Raw genomic sequence first — 17,390 nt, 5'->3', positions numbered from 1 at the left:
GCGTGAACAATGTCCAGAACAAATTTCACGCTAATTCATGTTACAGTCAGACAAGAAAAACAATAAGCACACTTACCTACATCTTCATCCTACAGTAACAAGTAGATACGGCTTCTGTGATACAATTCAGACAGTCGTGCGTGTGCCACTGCAACTAAACATATGAATCAATGCTCATTGTTGAGTGGCACATATCAGTTCTTTCAAAGCAATAGAAAGCAACACCCCAAGTATATCACATCAGTTTACAAGCTCTGCAGCTTGACATGAATGACGTTAAAAATTGTGTTATGAGATAGAATATGACATCTGTAATGTAATGTAGCATACAATAACAATTGAATTGGCATGTATAGCAGTCCATGTGTTTAGAGCTTGAAAAACTAGTCTTCTCTAAGTTGGCAATTCCAAAGTTCAGCTGCTTTCTATTTTTAAGCTCTCAAGACTAAGATTAAGGGAATTCACTCAGACCTCGAAATGTAAATGTCAAGATACATCTTCTGATTATCATTCACCAACCCATTCGTAGCCACTTCCCCAAGCCCTGCCACGCCATAAAGATTGCTCAGCAAAGGTTTGAGAAAGACAGCAATGAGCCAAAGGTGTGCACCCGATATACGAACTCCCCAGAACACAATCTCATCGAGGGGCTACAGACTGCACCAAAGCCAGATGGATCTCTTGAGACTACAAGCCTCAGAACTGAATGGATAGGCTGCCAGCGTGTTAGTGCCAGACACCGGTGCCACAAAAAATTGCCAGAGGTCTATTATTCCTGCCTCAGTGAGTCAGAAGTCTTTTGACAGCATGAGGGGGGCTGCACAATGTTTGGCCCTGATCAGTTGAAAAACATCTTTTTTGTGTGTGTGTGTCACTAGAAAGTAAACTGTCCTGCAACTTTTAGAGATACCCTCTTTATTTGTGTAACTTGTGTAAAGTTGGCAATTGTAATGACTGAAAAGAAAAGCAATTAAAGTGACCAGTAAGTCTCTGAACAGATCAATGAGAAGACATATTGATTTAAGATTTGGAGAAATAGCATCCCATTCTGAAGTACACTTTATTTTGTCACTTTTAAACAGATTAGCTCTTGAAGGCTCATCTCGACGAGCTCCTCAGTAAAGTGAAAGCCTGCCTCCCTCCACATGACTGAATGTTTGGCCTGGATCAGTTGTTACTTTGTCTCCTGCAGGTTGTACAAAATGCAACTTTTGACAGGAAAGAAATCGCATGTTCACATCACACCTGTACTCACCTCTCTACACCGGCTTGTAGTCCATTTCATTTAACAGGAAGTAACCTTTGTCAGAACCAGGCTCAGGGAGGGGCGCCTATCAGCCTATCAGAGGGGAGGAAGACGGGACAAAAGATACACTTTCAGGAGAGACAGAGATTAATAATAACCGCAGAGTGTTGTATAAACACATACTCAGCAAAAAAGGTGAGTGAAGAAGAAACAGTGCATAATGGGACCCCCCAGGCAGCCTCGGCCTATTACAGCGTGACTAAAGAAGGATTTAGGGTCGCCTGATCCACCCCTAAGTATACGCTTTGTCAAAAAAGAACTAAGTTCGAAGGCTCATCTTAAAAATACAGAGGGTGTCTGTCTCTTGAAGCCAAACTGGGAGCTGGTTCCACAGAAGAGGGGCCTGAAAGCTGAAGGCTCTGCCTCCCATTCTACTTTTAAAGGACCCACAAGTAAGCCCGCAGTCTGAGAGCAACGTGCTCTATTGGGGTGATACAGTGCAGTGAAGTCTTCAAGATAAGATGGGGCCTGATTATTCAAGACCTTGTATGTCAGGAGGAGGATTTTAAATTTGAGTCTACATTTAACAGGGAGCCGATGAAGGGAAGCCAATATGGGACAGAAAGGCTCTCTCTTTCTAGTCCCTGTCAGTACTGTGGCTGGATCAGATAGAGGCTTTTAGGACAACCCAGTAATAATGAATTATAATAGTTGAGTCTAGAAGTAATAAATGCATGAACTAGTTTTTCAGCTTTACACTGAGATGGGATGTTTCTCATTTTAGAGATATTGCACAAAAGCCGAGGCAGCAGAGCCTTTTTGGTGGCGTCCCCTAAAATTTGGAACAACCTCACCCTTTCATGTGAGAGCTTCGCAGTCACTCACTCAATCATTTTAAATCCTTGTTTAAAAAAAACAACAACAACTCATGCTTGCCAGCTTTCAGTGTTGATGCAGCAGGATATCCTGGCTTTTATTGTGAAAACAGAGCTCATTTACTTCTACCATTGTTTCATTTGATTTTGTTAAATCAAGGTTTATGTTTTTATTGTGTGTTTTAGTGCACATTTATTGTTAATTTCAGATATATCCTGTGCAGCACTTTGCTGAGGTGATATTGCTTCAAACGTGATCTAGAAATAATCTTTGACTTGATTTTCCAGTGCTAATGCTAGATACTCGAAATACAGTGAAATCTGTGTAAGCATGTCACTGAAACCCTGTAAATTAAATCGCACAAATGCAGCTTCACTTCAGGAAGCGAGGACATTGTATCCACCGTTGCCCTCTGCTATACGTGCTGTCAGAGATCGTATCTTGCGGCTGACGGCATCTGTTTAGTGGAGATTCAATAAGGTGTGGCAGTGACGGCTTCATCTTCACTCTGTAGACTCGGTGAGAGGCACCACGAGTCAAACAGCACACTGCTCGCCTGCTCTCACAAATGTACAAAATGGATCCGGAGGATAAAAGCAATTAGAGGTTATTTTTTCTCTCTTCTTGGCTGTCTCTCATTTGCTCTCTTGTTCAGAGTGAAAGAATAATCTTTTCTTTGTGCAATCCCCTCCTGATTTCTCACTTTCTGGAAGATGAATTGTGCTAATAATTGGAATTGAAGTGCTGAAAATTCTAATGAGCCCCTGCATATATTTTGTTGCTCATGCTAATTTTTCATGGGCTAAAGCGCTTTTTTTTTTCTTCCTTACATTAAGCCCGACCGGTTATTTTCAATTAATCCTGAGGCTCACTGTAATTGGCTTCCACACCCAGATTTAAGACTAAGAAAATCTATTATTTATTTGCTTTTCTCCCACCCTTCCCACTTGCAGCCTATCCTGCTCACTGCCAATAAAAAAAGGCCTCCCGTGTCTTAATTTATTACAAGTGAAGTGAAGAAGCATTAGTAATCATGAGTCATGTCCCCATCTTTTCACCCCAACAGCTCTGCTGTCACTGTGCGGTCACCAACCACCAGGTTTTTAGGGCTAACATCCAATGTGAGCTCAGGAGATTACCTGACTGACTAAAATAGTCTTCTGAGAAGATGTGAAATTAAGATAGAAAACCAGACAGCACCCCTACCACCCTTTACTTCTGCAAAAAATGGGTAGAACCTGAGAAATCCATTCATATTTCTTTGGAAGAACCCTGCAGCCACAGGTATACTGTGCATTAAAAATAAACCTAAAAGCAAGCAATTCGATTCCATATGGAAGACATTTTTATTACAGACAACACACGTGAAGAAGAAAATAGAATTCAGTAGGTGTATCTATGGAGAAAATCTAGTACAGCCCTGCAGAAACACTCAGCAGGCATTTTCCTGCTGGCTCATACAACACAGTGTCTGACCACAGACTCCTGCTGGCTAACATAATGTAATCCGTCTGTCTCCTCCTCGCCGCACACTCAAACCTCTTTGTCCCCCTCTATTTAATCAGAAAACAACGAAAACAACAGCCTCCCTTTATTTTTCACATCTCTGCGCACACGGTATGCACGCTCACACACCTGCTTCTCTTCCTTAAACCTCTGGTTAAGGATCACAGTGGATGGTTCCCAGTATAAAATCTAATCTGGTGGTTGGTATAGCAACAGGATGACAAGGTGTTTAAAATAAATTCTGTTCTTAGCCATCTTTGGTACCAGATTAGTTTTTTTTTTTTGTTTTTTTAAGTCACATCATCAACAGGTGCTGTGTTCTCTGAGGAAAATGATGGCAGGCATCTCGCTGATCCTCAGACAGCAAAGGCAACTGAATCTTTGAGGGACACATCTGGACAGAGGTGGGTTTGTTTCCTGAAAGGTGGATGCTGCTCCAAAGTTGTTCCCCCACATGAACCAAATGCCGTGTTGCAAAATGGGCTCCACTTTAATCAAATAAATGTAAAAAAACAAAAACAAAAACCATAAAAGCAGAGAAAACAACCTTAAAATCATTTAAAAAGTTAGTTTCAATCAAATAAATAAATAAATAAATCAGCCATGGGCTACATTCTGACATAATGGGAATCTTTGTTTATCTTAGAAGCACAGTTTTGGGAATTTACAATTATGATGTTAATTTATCATAACTGTGTTCACTGATCTTAAAAGACTTCCCTCATATTGAAACATGTCATGCCACTTTAAAGCCTTCTTGAAAAGCTTTAATTTCAGTTGTCACCAGGATAAAAAACAAACAACAACAACAAAAACAGCATGTATACAACCCCCACCAACACCACCTCCTTTAATTTTTTGAAATTTGCCCTGACCTTTCATTGCTGCACATTTATGTTTTCTTACATTCCATATTGAAAAAACGAACATCACAGTGCATCAATATTTAACATGCCGTACTCGTTACTTTAAGTTTTATGTACATTTTGGACCAAATGAGCTAAAATGAGTCTTTAATTGGTTCTTCTAATACCGTTGTACTTAAACCCTTGTAAGGGAACAAAACCTTCACTCCTGTTTCTGTTTCTTATTGGCAATATTCACTAAACTATTACTTTGTCACTGTGAATGTACTTTGTGTTGATTCAATACAGCTTTTTGTTAAAAAAAAAGCCCCACCAATGTGTCATGTGGCTCATAGCGATAACCTTGGCTATCTATGCAGCTATACTGAATGCTAGCGTACAGATAACAACACACTTAAAATTATACTCCTGCCATCATCTTTACTGAATGAGAAGGCTACAGATTTCAAGTCTGTGTCCTGTAAGTGCCCTGACTCTATATTTTGTGTTTAGTTTAGCATGGCAGGATGCTAATACTAATTAGCTCTATACATTGTATCCTATCCATTAGGCTGATGGCAAAATCGTTTGCCTTCCAGCACCTCATTTTTATAGAGTGTCTGATTTAATAATAGGCATATCTGTTATCTTCAATGCTTGCTTTTTATGCACTTTAGGTCTTGCTGCTGCACTTCTTGCCTGTGGATGTCACGATCCTGGCTTTCTGACCCAGCGTTTTCAGTTTACGTTTTGAGTTCACAAGTTATTCCTTGAAATATGTTGAGTAATAGGATTATAATTTGGTTCCCTTACATTTGGTCTAGTTGTGTTTCACTTAGGTCTTCTGTGTTAGTTTGTCATGTTTCTTGTCTTCTTGTTCATGTTATCATGGTTGTGTTATCATGCCTATGCTGTTTCCTGTTTTATTTTGAAAGTCTGTGTCCTATGTCAGTATAGTCGGCTTTGCTTCCTTTTCTCGTTGAGTCAGATTAGCCTTAGCTGTTTCCCCATGTGTTTCCACTTCCCCTGATCACCTTCTGTGTGTATTTAGTCTGTGTGTTTCTTGCTGTGGTTCCAAGTTTCGTGTCAGAGTTCTTCATGTTGTTTTTTTAAGTTCTTCCACTTTAGGTTAATGTTTAGTTTTGGCTCGCCTTTTGTTAATATCAAGTCTTGTTCCACATTCTTTTGTGTCTGCATTTGATCTGCTATTCACAATTCATACAGTCTGCTTCGGCACACTGTTCCCTGTAGGTGCAGACCCATACCATGAAACATAAATTGCTGCAGACAGAAATAACAATTTTCCTTTGACTAAAGTGGACCCAGCTGAAATAAGACTTTGAGTTAGTGATGCTGCTTGATTAAAGGGATAATCAGTGTGGTTGCAGTGCATCCCAAGGGGAGCATGAATGTGAGTTTTCACAACAAGTCATCCAGATGTTATTTGATCCATCTTTCCATGTATCCAATTCAGGGTCATATCCCAGCTGTCACAGAGGCACACCTCTGGGTACACCCTCGAAAGGTCACCAGTCTGTCGCAGGCTAACACACAGTGATAGACAACCATTCACACCTACAGTCAATGTAGAATCACCAGTTAACCTAACCCCACTAACTGCATGTGTTCAGAACCCACTTTATTTGTTTTACAAAATATCAAAGTCGTCAACCAATCCATGGCACTAAAGCAGGGTTAGGGAACGTAGAGAGAGAGAGAAAGAGAGAGATGGTGTCCTGCAGGTTTTAGATGTCACCCTGGGTCACCACACCTGAATCAAATGATTAGTTCATTACCAGGCCTCTGGAGAACTTCAAGACATGCTGAGGAGCTAATTTATCCATTTAAATCAGCTGTGTTGGATCAAGGACACATCTAAAACCTGCAGGACACCGGCTCTCGAGGCCTGGAGTTGCCGACCCCTGCACTAAAGGAACGGTCTAAGTCATGACGATCAATCCAGCTAATCCAGTTTGAACCAGTGGACTGGTCTAAAGACCAACAAACCTTACAGTGTTACCAAACCTAAAGCCCCTTTGACAGGGCCAAAACCCTGTAATTATGAAACAGACTTTTATTAATCATCCTTTTATCTCAATAAATCTTTATTGTGCTATGTGCCATGCATCTTTGCTTCCTGACTGAAATGTTAAAGGTACAGAGAACAGTCATCTCTCTGGGTTAGAAATTGAGATGATTAATTAACTCTCTGATGTCTCCAAAGGAAGCAGTTTCAAGCTATCAGTGATGATATATTGGCGCATCTGAGCACCCTCAAATTCTGGTACAATCAAGCGTCTCAAACTGTGAGCTGAGCAGTAGTTCATTGCTAGCCAGAGGATTCAGTACTGCTGTGCTGTCAGTTCTACACTGATCGTTACCATAGACAGCGATGAGGCCTTTTAAACCTTACTGTATACTAACATCAATCTCATCAGTTTATCATGCTATATGTTATGTGTCACTCTGTAACTCTTACAGAGTGACACATGCTGCACGTGTGCTGCGAGGTGTGTGATGAAATAGGCCTGTGAACAGAACAAAAGCTCTAACACAAAGTAAAGTATTATCATGGAGTCCAATCCTTTATTCTATACTAGCATAAGTATACGCTGCATTTCATCACAGAGGTAATGCATCACCTGAGCATGCTCAGGACCACCAATCAAACACGCCAACCTTGTTTAAAGACCAACAGGTGCATGGTGGTGGACATGCTCAAGCTGGGATTTCTACATTTATTGAGATGCTGCCTCAGTTGTGCATGTTTCTAGATAAATGAGGAGCACAGAGAGAACTTTTAAATGAGTCATGTATGGATGTAACATAATTTAAAGAGCCAACTTTCAAGAAGATATAAAGTGCCTGGTGTCTAAAAAAAATTTAAGGAAATATTATTGGTTTGCCCTGAAATGCCTCTTACCAGACACAGTGAGAGGTTTTAGTGGCCTATAGAGCTGTATCATCACAGTGTATAGTTTTTGGTCACTCTTTACTTTATGGCACACTAATAAAGGTACCGACTTATACTTTGTATTAACCCTTTAAGGCCTGAACCATAAATTTATAGCTAGAAAATTCAATTTTTTTTATTGAACCTACTAACAAATTAAAAAATTAAAAGAAATTAAATATAAATTTAATACATCTGGAGTTTGTGCAAAAAGATTGCTCGCAGTTTATCTTACATAAAAACATATAAGGGAGTTAGGATTAAAAAAAAGTCACACTCATGTTATAAATGTCTCAAAAACTGATGTCAACTAAGATACACGTGGCATTACAGGGTTAAATTAGACAAAACTAGAAATAGGTTCTTTATTATAGGGGAGAGCGGGGTAAGTTGTCACACTTTTCACACTGACTAACTTTTACTGAGCACCATACATCACAACGTAATAAATGTTTCACCAAATGAAAGAAGGAAGTCTCGGGCACATATGATGTATTCATTACATTTTCATATCTTATCTCATTACGGAGTTGTAGACTGTTGAATGGAGAATGTGCACTTGTGACAATTTGCCCCATCGGCAGGTAAGTTGTCACACTAGATTATCTTAAAATATGAACACAAATACTTAATTGTGATTATTGATTTTAATTGTTAAATTCAAACCAAAACTGGAAATTTGAACAATTATGCCAAGAGAATTTGGAAAAAAACAATTATTTCAATCCAATACACATTTTAATCAAAACATTAAGTAGAAAGAAAACTTTAGTTTGAACTTTAAACTCAAATGTTCTCTGGCTTGCACATAAATCCATCATAACTGAATGGAATGCTGCAAATAACTTGCTTTAATTAACATGTTTATCCTCTGAACAAAACAGATGCCCTATTTCTGATTAATCAGACTCAACTTCAGGGTCACAATTCTGGCACACATAAATTGCTTGGCCTGAGGTGCAAGCATCATGGGCCCATTTGTTGCATTTTATGCATTTTACCCAGGTCTCTTTTGGACGACTGTTTGAAAATGGCTCCACACAGACAAGGCAGAAGCACTCTTCATCATCTGATGATGACTCTTGAATTATTTTTCTTCTTTTAGCTGCGTTGTTCTTCATAGGTCCAGATGTTTTCCCCCCTCGCGTCCCTCTCTTTTGAAACAGCTTTTTGCTAGATTCAGCCTTATTCTTTTCTTTTTCTAGTTGCTGCTTCACTGGCGTGTCGGTTAGAATTGCTGATTTGCGTCGTTTTCTTCCTTTGCTGTTTGGTTTTCGGCGGCCAGCTTTTGGATATGGCCGGATGTCCTCTGGAGTTGGTAGTCTGCTGTCAGTAATTGCAGTGCTGGGTAAGGGTGAGCTCGTGATAGAGATGGTGCTGGAGCTTGGCAGTTCAGAGTTGGTGCTGGGGCCTAGCAGTGCAGAGTTGGTGCTGGGGCCTGGCAGTGCAGAGGTAGTGCTGGGGCCTGGCAGGGCAGGGTCCGGAATAGGGCGATCTGTGACGTAGGATGGTGCAAACTCGGCTTCCAGAAATACATTTCTGTTGTAAGGTTGAATCCCAGCCACCCTAAAACCAGCCTGAATGTTCAATGGGGTTGCAGCCAGAGGATATGCAATTGCCACAATCCCAGGAATGTCATAAATAGACATTGTCTTCCCAGGGTTGTTCCTCATCCAGGCATCACACGTGCTGTTGATGTGCCTCTTTAGTGGCCCGTAGACAGACCTGTCTAATGGTTGGAGCCGATGTGAGCAGTGGGGTGGGAATGACAGCATGATTATGCCATTTTCTTTGGCATAATTGAGTCCATCAATGGACAGATGAGACTCGTGGTTGTCCAAAAGGAGTAAACAGGGCTTCTCCTTTGAACACTTTGTATGTTCATTGAAATGTTGCAGGAAGTCAACAAAGTGTGTGTCTTTCATCCATCCAGAGGAATTTGCCCCTCCTTTGCTGCCGGGTGGCCCGTTGATCAGGAAATGGTTACGGAAGTGGACACGCGGGAAAATAAAGTATGGAGGTAAACTATTCCCTATGGCTGAGACAGCACAGGCCAGTGTGACAAGGGTTCCCCTTTCAGCAGAGGTCAATGACCCTACTTGTTTGAATCCACATCTGGCCAACACTTTGTCTGGTTTATGTACAGTGGTGACCCCAGTTTCATCAACATTCCAAATGTCTCCTGGTCCAAACTCATATTTGCATAACACTTTCTCCAAGTTGTCAAAGAAAGCATTGACATTCTCTCTGTTGAAGCTACTTGCCCTGGCAAGGCTAGTTGCTTCTGACTTTCTCAGTGACAATGTTGTATGCCGCTTTAAAAAGCCTGTAAACCACTCTTTGCTGGCCTTTTCTTTTTCTGCCCACAAAGGCACAAACTTCAGTTCGTGTGCCACAGCAAACTGGTAGGCAAGCTTTCTGACCTCACTTGGTGACAGACCAAAATAAATGTCAGCTGACCTAGTAATATACTCAACAAGCTGCTTTTCCAAATCAGGGGAAAAAATCTTCCTTGGCGTTGTATAACCAACCATTGTTGTTGGCATGGCTGTCTGACTTTCAATTTCTTCTCTGGTAATCTTTTGACAATACCGAGTTAGAGTACGGTAATTTATGTCAAAATCCTTTGCTGTACTTCTGATTGATTTGTTCTGCATCTTTACCTGCCTGACTGCCTTTAACATAATGTCAGGTGGTGTTCTGCCACGCTCTGTCTTTCGTTGATAATTTCGAACCATCTTACTTTCTTCCTTCCTTCCTTAATTCCTGCCTCTCCTTCCTTTCTTCAAAAACCTTATTGCAAATACAAATGAATTACAATATCACAATTTTTTGGAGCATTTATTTGTATTGGGGCAAGTTGTCACATGTGACGACTTGCCCCAAAGTTAATGAGACAACTTGCCCCAAACTGACATTTATGCTAATTTTGGCTAAATGTCAGGGTTAGCTCAACATAGCACATCAGCTGAAGTATCAAAAGACACGTTAATGTCTCCTCTATTTTGTGTAAAATAATAATTTGTAACATCTATACCTAACAAAGTTGTACTGAAGAAAATTTAAAGTGATTTATTTTTCCTTTTAGGTCAAAAAAATAAAAAAGATGTGCTCACCTCAGATTAGAGCAGTCTTGACCACATGTGAACAGGAGGTTGACTATAGAAGAAGAAGTCACACAAAGTGGCTATTTCATTTTTGAGATAGAGCCTCTAGTGTTGGAGTTATGAACAGTGTGACAACTTACCCGTGTGACAACTTACCCCGCTCTCCCCTACATAAGCGCACACAGGAAATCCCTAGCTAGACACTTTACAGCTAAATTAGCAACTGTTTGGAAAGTGCATGCTATTAGAACTGTCGCAGCAGTGCATGTAGCATGCAGAGAGCAGCCACTGGTTGTCTCTACATGCTCTAGCACTGGTCTGCTAAATGGATAACTATGTTAGCCCAAGCGACAACCTCCAGAGCTGAAAGCTGAAGCTAGTAAGCTAGTAAGGAAATGCTAGCATGTTAGCTTTGCTAGCGAACACTGGAGGCTGACTCAAAATGCGAGTCATTTGATTCAAAATCATGTTTACAGCCGGGCATAACAATCATTTTCAGCCCCTATGGATAATTTCCCCATTTATAACAACTCTAGTGGAGCTGAAGCTTTATTTATCTCATCATCCTGACGACTGGGGTTGTCGGTGTGGCCTCGTTAACTGACAAGTGTCCACACACGGAAAATGTGGCTGATTAGTGTCTGCTAGGCCTCACCTTCACTAATTAGAGTCACTGCACTAGACATTTTTGTGGTGTTTTTGCTGTGTGTAATATGTTTTGTCATTCATATTACACACAGTGTCAACAGGACACTGAATTTAAATCCTCTCATTTATTTTGTTGATTTTTTTTTTCATCTGCAGCTTCAAGGCTTTAGAATTTGCAGATTACCTGCAATCACTGTAGCTACTGTGGAAAAAACATAAAAGGTGACCACTTATTAGGTGTTTCATTTGCACACTTAAGAGTTAATTAATTTAGGAACTATCCGTTTCAATGAGTTGAAGTGCTTTGATTTCTTTTTTCACATTTTTTCTTTGCTCGTTGTCGCTTGTGATTTCAGTTTCGTGAGCAGATGAAAGCAGTGTAGGTTGGTACTGAGGCAGTGTTGGTTTGGATGATTGGAGGGCTAAGAGAACAGCATTTCTTCAGGGAATAGCTTGCGTGAGCTTGGGAACAGAAACCAGATTCCCTTTTTCAGATTGTTGCAGTATGTACAAATTGAGGTTCAATGATTGACAGTAAAAACAGGAGGTCAAGGGCCAATCAAACGATCGCAGGAAAGGGTATTTCTATGGTTTCATTTGTCCAGAATCTCTCGCTGCTATACGTTTTTTTTTTTTTTTTTTTTAAACAGGAAAGCACGACAGATGAAAAGACTCCCCTTTCACGTTTTATTCAAAAGGGTCCTTGAGGAGAAAACAGCCTGTTGTTTGGAGGTATGTGCTTTGCAGAGTGTTTATGAGGTTGGAGGAAAAAAAATCAAGATGTTTAGCCTTGCTATTGACTGGGTTCATCTCATTGTTCAGTTAGAAGTCATTTACGCAGGTCCTGCTTTTGTTAAAATAGCGGGGGAGCAGGTCAGCGAGAAAATGAAACACTAATTTTCAAAAGAAAATCAGCTTTTTTATCTGGCTTTATCTCAGTAATTGATGCAGTCTTAGAAAAAAAATCGTGCACTGACCAACAAGATAAACTTACTTACCGTGACAATGATGGCAGGTAATCATGAGTGTCTTCATATCTATCTGTCTATCTATCTACAAATTTTGGATTAGCCAGCCCTTATTCACAAAATATAATTACTACTGTAATTATATTTTCAATAAACTCATCAATGACTTTCTATCCTTGACATTTTAGTGCTGCATGTGCGTCATTCCATTTCCATTTGCTTCCAAGACCCAGTGTAGCAGCATTGCAGAAGATACGTCCAATTATCTGCAGCCAAACTTAGAAGGGCAAGGGCCAATCAAATAATCAGTGTGAAGAACCCTTGTCCACATTAATTTTGCCTGAGGATCTCACCTGAGGGCTATTGCTTTTTCAACATGAGAGCCTCTCTGAAGGGGCTCTGAGAGACGGAGTCATCCTGTTTGATGGGTTCTTTGGGGAGTGATGGAGAGATGTGGCTGGTCTGTCAGTATAGCACTTCTGGTAATGTTTGTTTGCATTGTTTCAGTCAGTCAAATTATATATTTAGATCCTGACATTTTACCGTCCATACTCCCATCAGTGGAGAGTACCGTTGGGCTATTAAGCCACAACATTTAAACCACAGATGGTAAGTGAACAGTGGCTTAGGAGGTAGAGTAGGCCTGATCTATGACCACAGTAAACACTTTCCTGACAAGCTAGTGGTCTCAATCAGTAGTTTCAAGACTTACTGGAAACAACATGGTGTTCATTTTTTGGTCCTTAGTAGAGTCAAAAACAGAGTTGAACTTATGACTGACAAGTAGCTACTGTGGGAGCATGCAGTGCACCCTGTTTTGTCAGTCAGATCCATTGCTTGCTTGAAAGCTCCACTTTTAAATTCTGCACAATACAAAGCACTCAGAATGGGAGTTCAGTAACTGATGAGTGGTTGAGGAACCCAGTAAGAGACCAAGTCATTACCCTGGTCTCCAAATCCAGTTGCCCATTAACAAGATGGGGTTGTGTGCGTTTGCATTCACAGAGGCCTTTACACGTGAATCACAGGTGCCAAAGCCATCCACTATCAATGTGTAGTTATGAACCAGTGTTGGGAAGGTTACTTTAATTCACGTTACTCAGTGAATACTTTGGATTACTTAAAACACTGTCATGCTTTTTACAACTACATGAATGTACTATTGCTGTGTGATTTATTAGTATTACTGAAGGATACTCACCATACCAATACCAACTAGATTTATAAATCTTAATATAAAATGAGTAACAGTAGGGTGGACATTAGGTAAGGCTGCACTTTTTGCAGCGATCTCATATAGAAAACTATTCTGTGCGTATATATGCTTAAGATGGAAAAACAACTATAATGCTCAGAGCTTTGCATGGAGGACAAAAATAAGTACAAAAAAAGTCAAAAGGAAGATTTTGTGCAAAAAGGGCAAAGAGCTGGCGTTTGATAAGCACAACTGTACAAACCCTGATTTAGGGGAAAAAATAACCCATTTCAAACAGAAAAGAGCTGTAGTAATCGCAGTGTCAGACAGTCAGGAAATGCAGCGAAATTGCAGTACAGTGTTTGTCAGGACTACCTGTCTTCAGGTCCCTGCTTTTAAGCAGTTGTCCAGGTAAGTCGAAAACAGCAGCGGAAAAGCTTTTCACGTCCTTGTACAAACAAGTCTGATAACTGTTTGAATAATCTGTGTGTTCACGAGGACCAAGACGTCACTGCTTTTGGTTGTAACATCCATGGAAGCAGGAGGCTGCACTCAGACCAGGTGTAAACATGTTTTTGAAAAGCCAGCAATCAGTGACATGAATCACTTGTCTCTGCGGCCTACACAGCAATGTGCAAAGTGTCGCTAAAAGCCTTGTTTACTGTATAAACCTTATTGTTGCATTGTAGCTAACATTATTAAAGAGGACCTGTTATCTTTTTTAAGGTGCCTTCCTTGTAATTTCCTTTTTGGTGAACTAGTTGGTGGGATGACAAAGAACGGCAAGCATGCACCTGAGGAGTGAGTTACAGCAGCACTAAATGAGGTGGGACAGAAAGACACACCTGCAAATTTCACCACAGGCTTGGATACATATGCGTCACATATTTAGTGGGAAAATGACTCAGGCAAGCCTAGAATTTGTCAAAGTAATCTCAGAGTTTCAACTGGAGGAACAGCTAAAAGAAAAAGAGGTTTTCTTCTCACCCCTCATATATCCATACTGCTCTACAAGATTAGGAAATAACAGCATAACACACAGTGCAGATTGAGATTATTGTAGCAGAGGGAGCAACGCGCCACCTCAAGTTATCTTATGGGAAAGCAGAAGGAGTTTGTGGTGCAAGACGTTGCTGCAACACTGGAGAAAATAAAGCTGAAGAAGTCTAGATGAGAAGGTGTCTGGGGAACATGCTCAGCACATGCTGTCCATTCTTCAGAGACAAGTGAAAGTGATACTAGAAGCTGTCAGTCATGTCAGTTAACAGTAGTATGCTTGCTAATGTTGGCAGACACATTACAAGTGACAGACATGGCACGCAGAGAAACTTGAATTGTAAGCTGTGGGAGAAATTTACAACAGCAGGGATGGTGGAATCTCTGCTGTTCTTCGGGGGGGGGGGGGGCCGTTGAAACCTTATTTGGGGGAAAAGTGAGCAAACATGTTGAGCAGTTTTATCAGAGCTGATTGGAGAGCCTGCACATGCAGTGAATTTGGATATTGCTTCTCACATAAGCATCTGCAGGTGTGTCAGGATGGCTGATGAGAGGTGACGTGCTTCTAGGTTTCTGACTATAGTCATTTGTGCTACACATATACACAATTGTTGCTTCCAAAAGCTCTTGTTTCATTTTTATGTAATCCTCACTATTAGTATTTGATCTGTTTCTTACGCGCCTTGATATTTACGCTCCGTGCCCTGTTAGCATGATTCTGCTCTGAACATTAATAATGTTAATGTTTAGACAAGGCAATACATGTAAATGACTGCATTCCACATAAAAGCACACATACAGCACTTAACTTGGACATGACATGGGTGTATTTTCACCACTATAATCTAATAAAAACATTTAAAGTTAGTTAGTAAGCCTACGTCCACACAACCCTGGATAAACCTGAAAACGGCGCTTTCGTCTGAAAACGCTCCACGTCCACACTATCGTTTTCAGTCATTTTCACAGAGTTGTGCGTCCACATTGAAACGGCTGAAAACGCTTACGTTCCAGTACTGCGCATGTGTGAAACGCAAGACGATTCGACCTGCCTCATTTCTGTCTGCCGTTTATTTACTTTCCTGCTCTTTGAAACATTGCTGCAAACAATGAGGCGGAGTTGTTGCTGCGAGTATCACAAACGTAAAAAGTTTGAGGAAAGGAATTTGAGGAATAGCTATCTGGAGCATGTAGAACCTGATATTAATCTTTAATAGGGCTGTCAAAATTGCGAGCAAACAAAACAACTGCTGTGTAATGCCCTCCGCTATCTTAGTTTAGTTGGTCACATGACTGCATCACATGACTAAAATGTGTCATTGTTTTCGAAAAGGCTCCGGGTTCGCTGACCACACTGCGACGCGAAAACGGCATTTTCAAATGTATCCGCTTTGGAGAGCGTTTTCAAAATGCTGCGTTTTCCTTGAACGAAAATGCCGTCTCAGTGTGGACGGACGGCCAAAACGGAGAGAAAAAGATGCGTTTTCGTTTGAAAACGCATTAGTGTGGACATGGCCTAAAAGAGCAGCTAACTAGATCTCACAGGCCTAGCACTGGCAGTCCCAGGCTTCTACCTTTCTACCTTTAAAACCCGCCACCAGCCAAATGGCTGGTAGGCTTTTAGCTAAGCTTTAGCTTCAGCCAAGTGGAAGCTAAATTGGCTAGTCATTCATATGTAAATTGGGTTGTTACCTGGGAATTCTGGAGGGAGGGGAGTGGGGGTGTGTGGATGAGGGGGTGGGGGAGCTGCTAAAAGCGGTGAGCTTCCTTTTGTGTTTCATCTTGATGCATTCTCAATCATCCAGGGAAACAAATCTCCAAAAGTCACCAACTTGGAGTGTTTCAGTTTGCCATCTTAGGGAGAAATCAACACACATGGGTGTATGTCCTTTGTTGCTGACATTTATTGATAAAAACAGTACAAAAAATCAACCATTTGTACACATTTTTACAAATAATTATAAAAAGTGAGTGAGTACATTTCAACATTTTCAGCAATCACTCACAATCCTGGCACTGCCATGGTATCTGTAGTCTGCATTTACCTTGGCTTGGCTTCCTGATCAATTGTCCACTACCAAAAGGAAGCCAAGCCCTGTGATCACACCTTGTTTTGTTGTAAAGGGTGGCAGGGCTTGGCTTCCTTTTGGTAGTGGAGCATTGATCAGTCGTCCATTGTGGCATCAATGTGATCACACCTTGTTTTGTTGTAAAGGGTGGCAGGGCTTGGCTTCCTTTTGGTAGTGGAGCATTGATCAGGAAGCCAAGCCCTATATATATGATACAATCTCACTACACTTAGCCTAATCCTTCATTGCCCTGAAGAATTCTGTGGTGTACGGACCTCCTCTCCAAGGAAAGAAAATGCAGAGAAGACTCACCACTCAGCAGGCCTTGGAAATGATCCTGAGGGAAGTCGACCCTTGTGACTCGGATGGAGAAGACCTACAAGTTCAGCCGGATTCGGACTCAGAGCTGTCTGATCAGTCTTCCGGTTAGTTGCATTTCATGTTATTTCCTATTTCATTTCAAATAAGTAAGTGGATGTAGTTTGTAAGTAAGATATTTCAGACATTATTCTGATACAGAGGAGGAGATACTGGACCTTCCCATTGCTCACAATTTGAATTTGTTCACACTGCAGATGAGGAGACTGCTTCTGCACCTAAAAAGAGAGCTTGTTTGGGGACTGAGACAGCGAAAGATGGCACAGTGTGGCGTGAAGAACAGGTGGGGACCTGTCTCCCTTTCACCCCAATAGAAGCGTACGCTGCAGATGGAGAGCCAACGGCTAAGGCCAGGAGAAATATCACGAGTCGCCTTCGGAGCTTCCTGTGTTTCATCACTCTTGACATGCTTCGTAGCATTCAAGAATGGACTGTTCAACATGCACAGCAAACGGAGCATGTTCATTGGTTCATGGACCTCCCTGAACTAATGGCATTTATTGCAATTGTCATCTTGCGGGGGGTTACCAGGGTTCCATCTCTAAATGACTGCTGGTCAGCAAACCTGGGAAACCCACAGATAATTGGAACTATGGCACGAAA

The 17,390-nt window shown here is 41.0% G+C and overlaps 1 protein-coding gene and 1 long non-coding RNA gene across 3 annotated transcripts in view; one reads left to right on the top strand and one right to left on the bottom strand.

Annotated features, from left to right (window-relative positions):
- Nucleotides 1–17,390, top strand: part of doc2b (double C2-like domains, beta) — a 188,821-nt gene that overhangs the window by 30,359 nt on the left and 141,072 nt on the right. The gene's annotated exons all lie outside the window — the stretch shown is intronic.
- Nucleotides 972–12,318, bottom strand: LOC145431582 (uncharacterized). Its single transcript, XR_013911933.1, has 3 exons — nucleotides 12,180–12,318; nucleotides 1,256–1,339; nucleotides 972–1,186 (listed from the first exon to the last, which is right to left on the bottom strand). It is a non-coding gene; the product is annotated as an uncharacterized LOC145431582 (long non-coding RNA).

This window comes from Astatotilapia calliptera, chromosome 10 (genome assembly GCF_964374335.1).
Source record: "Astatotilapia calliptera chromosome 10, fAstCal68.1, whole genome shotgun sequence".
NCBI classification, from domain to species: domain Eukaryota; kingdom Metazoa; phylum Chordata; class Actinopteri; order Cichliformes; family Cichlidae; genus Astatotilapia; species Astatotilapia calliptera.
Note: the sequence above shows the minus strand (reverse complement) of the source record. Positions and strands in the feature narration are given on the sequence as shown.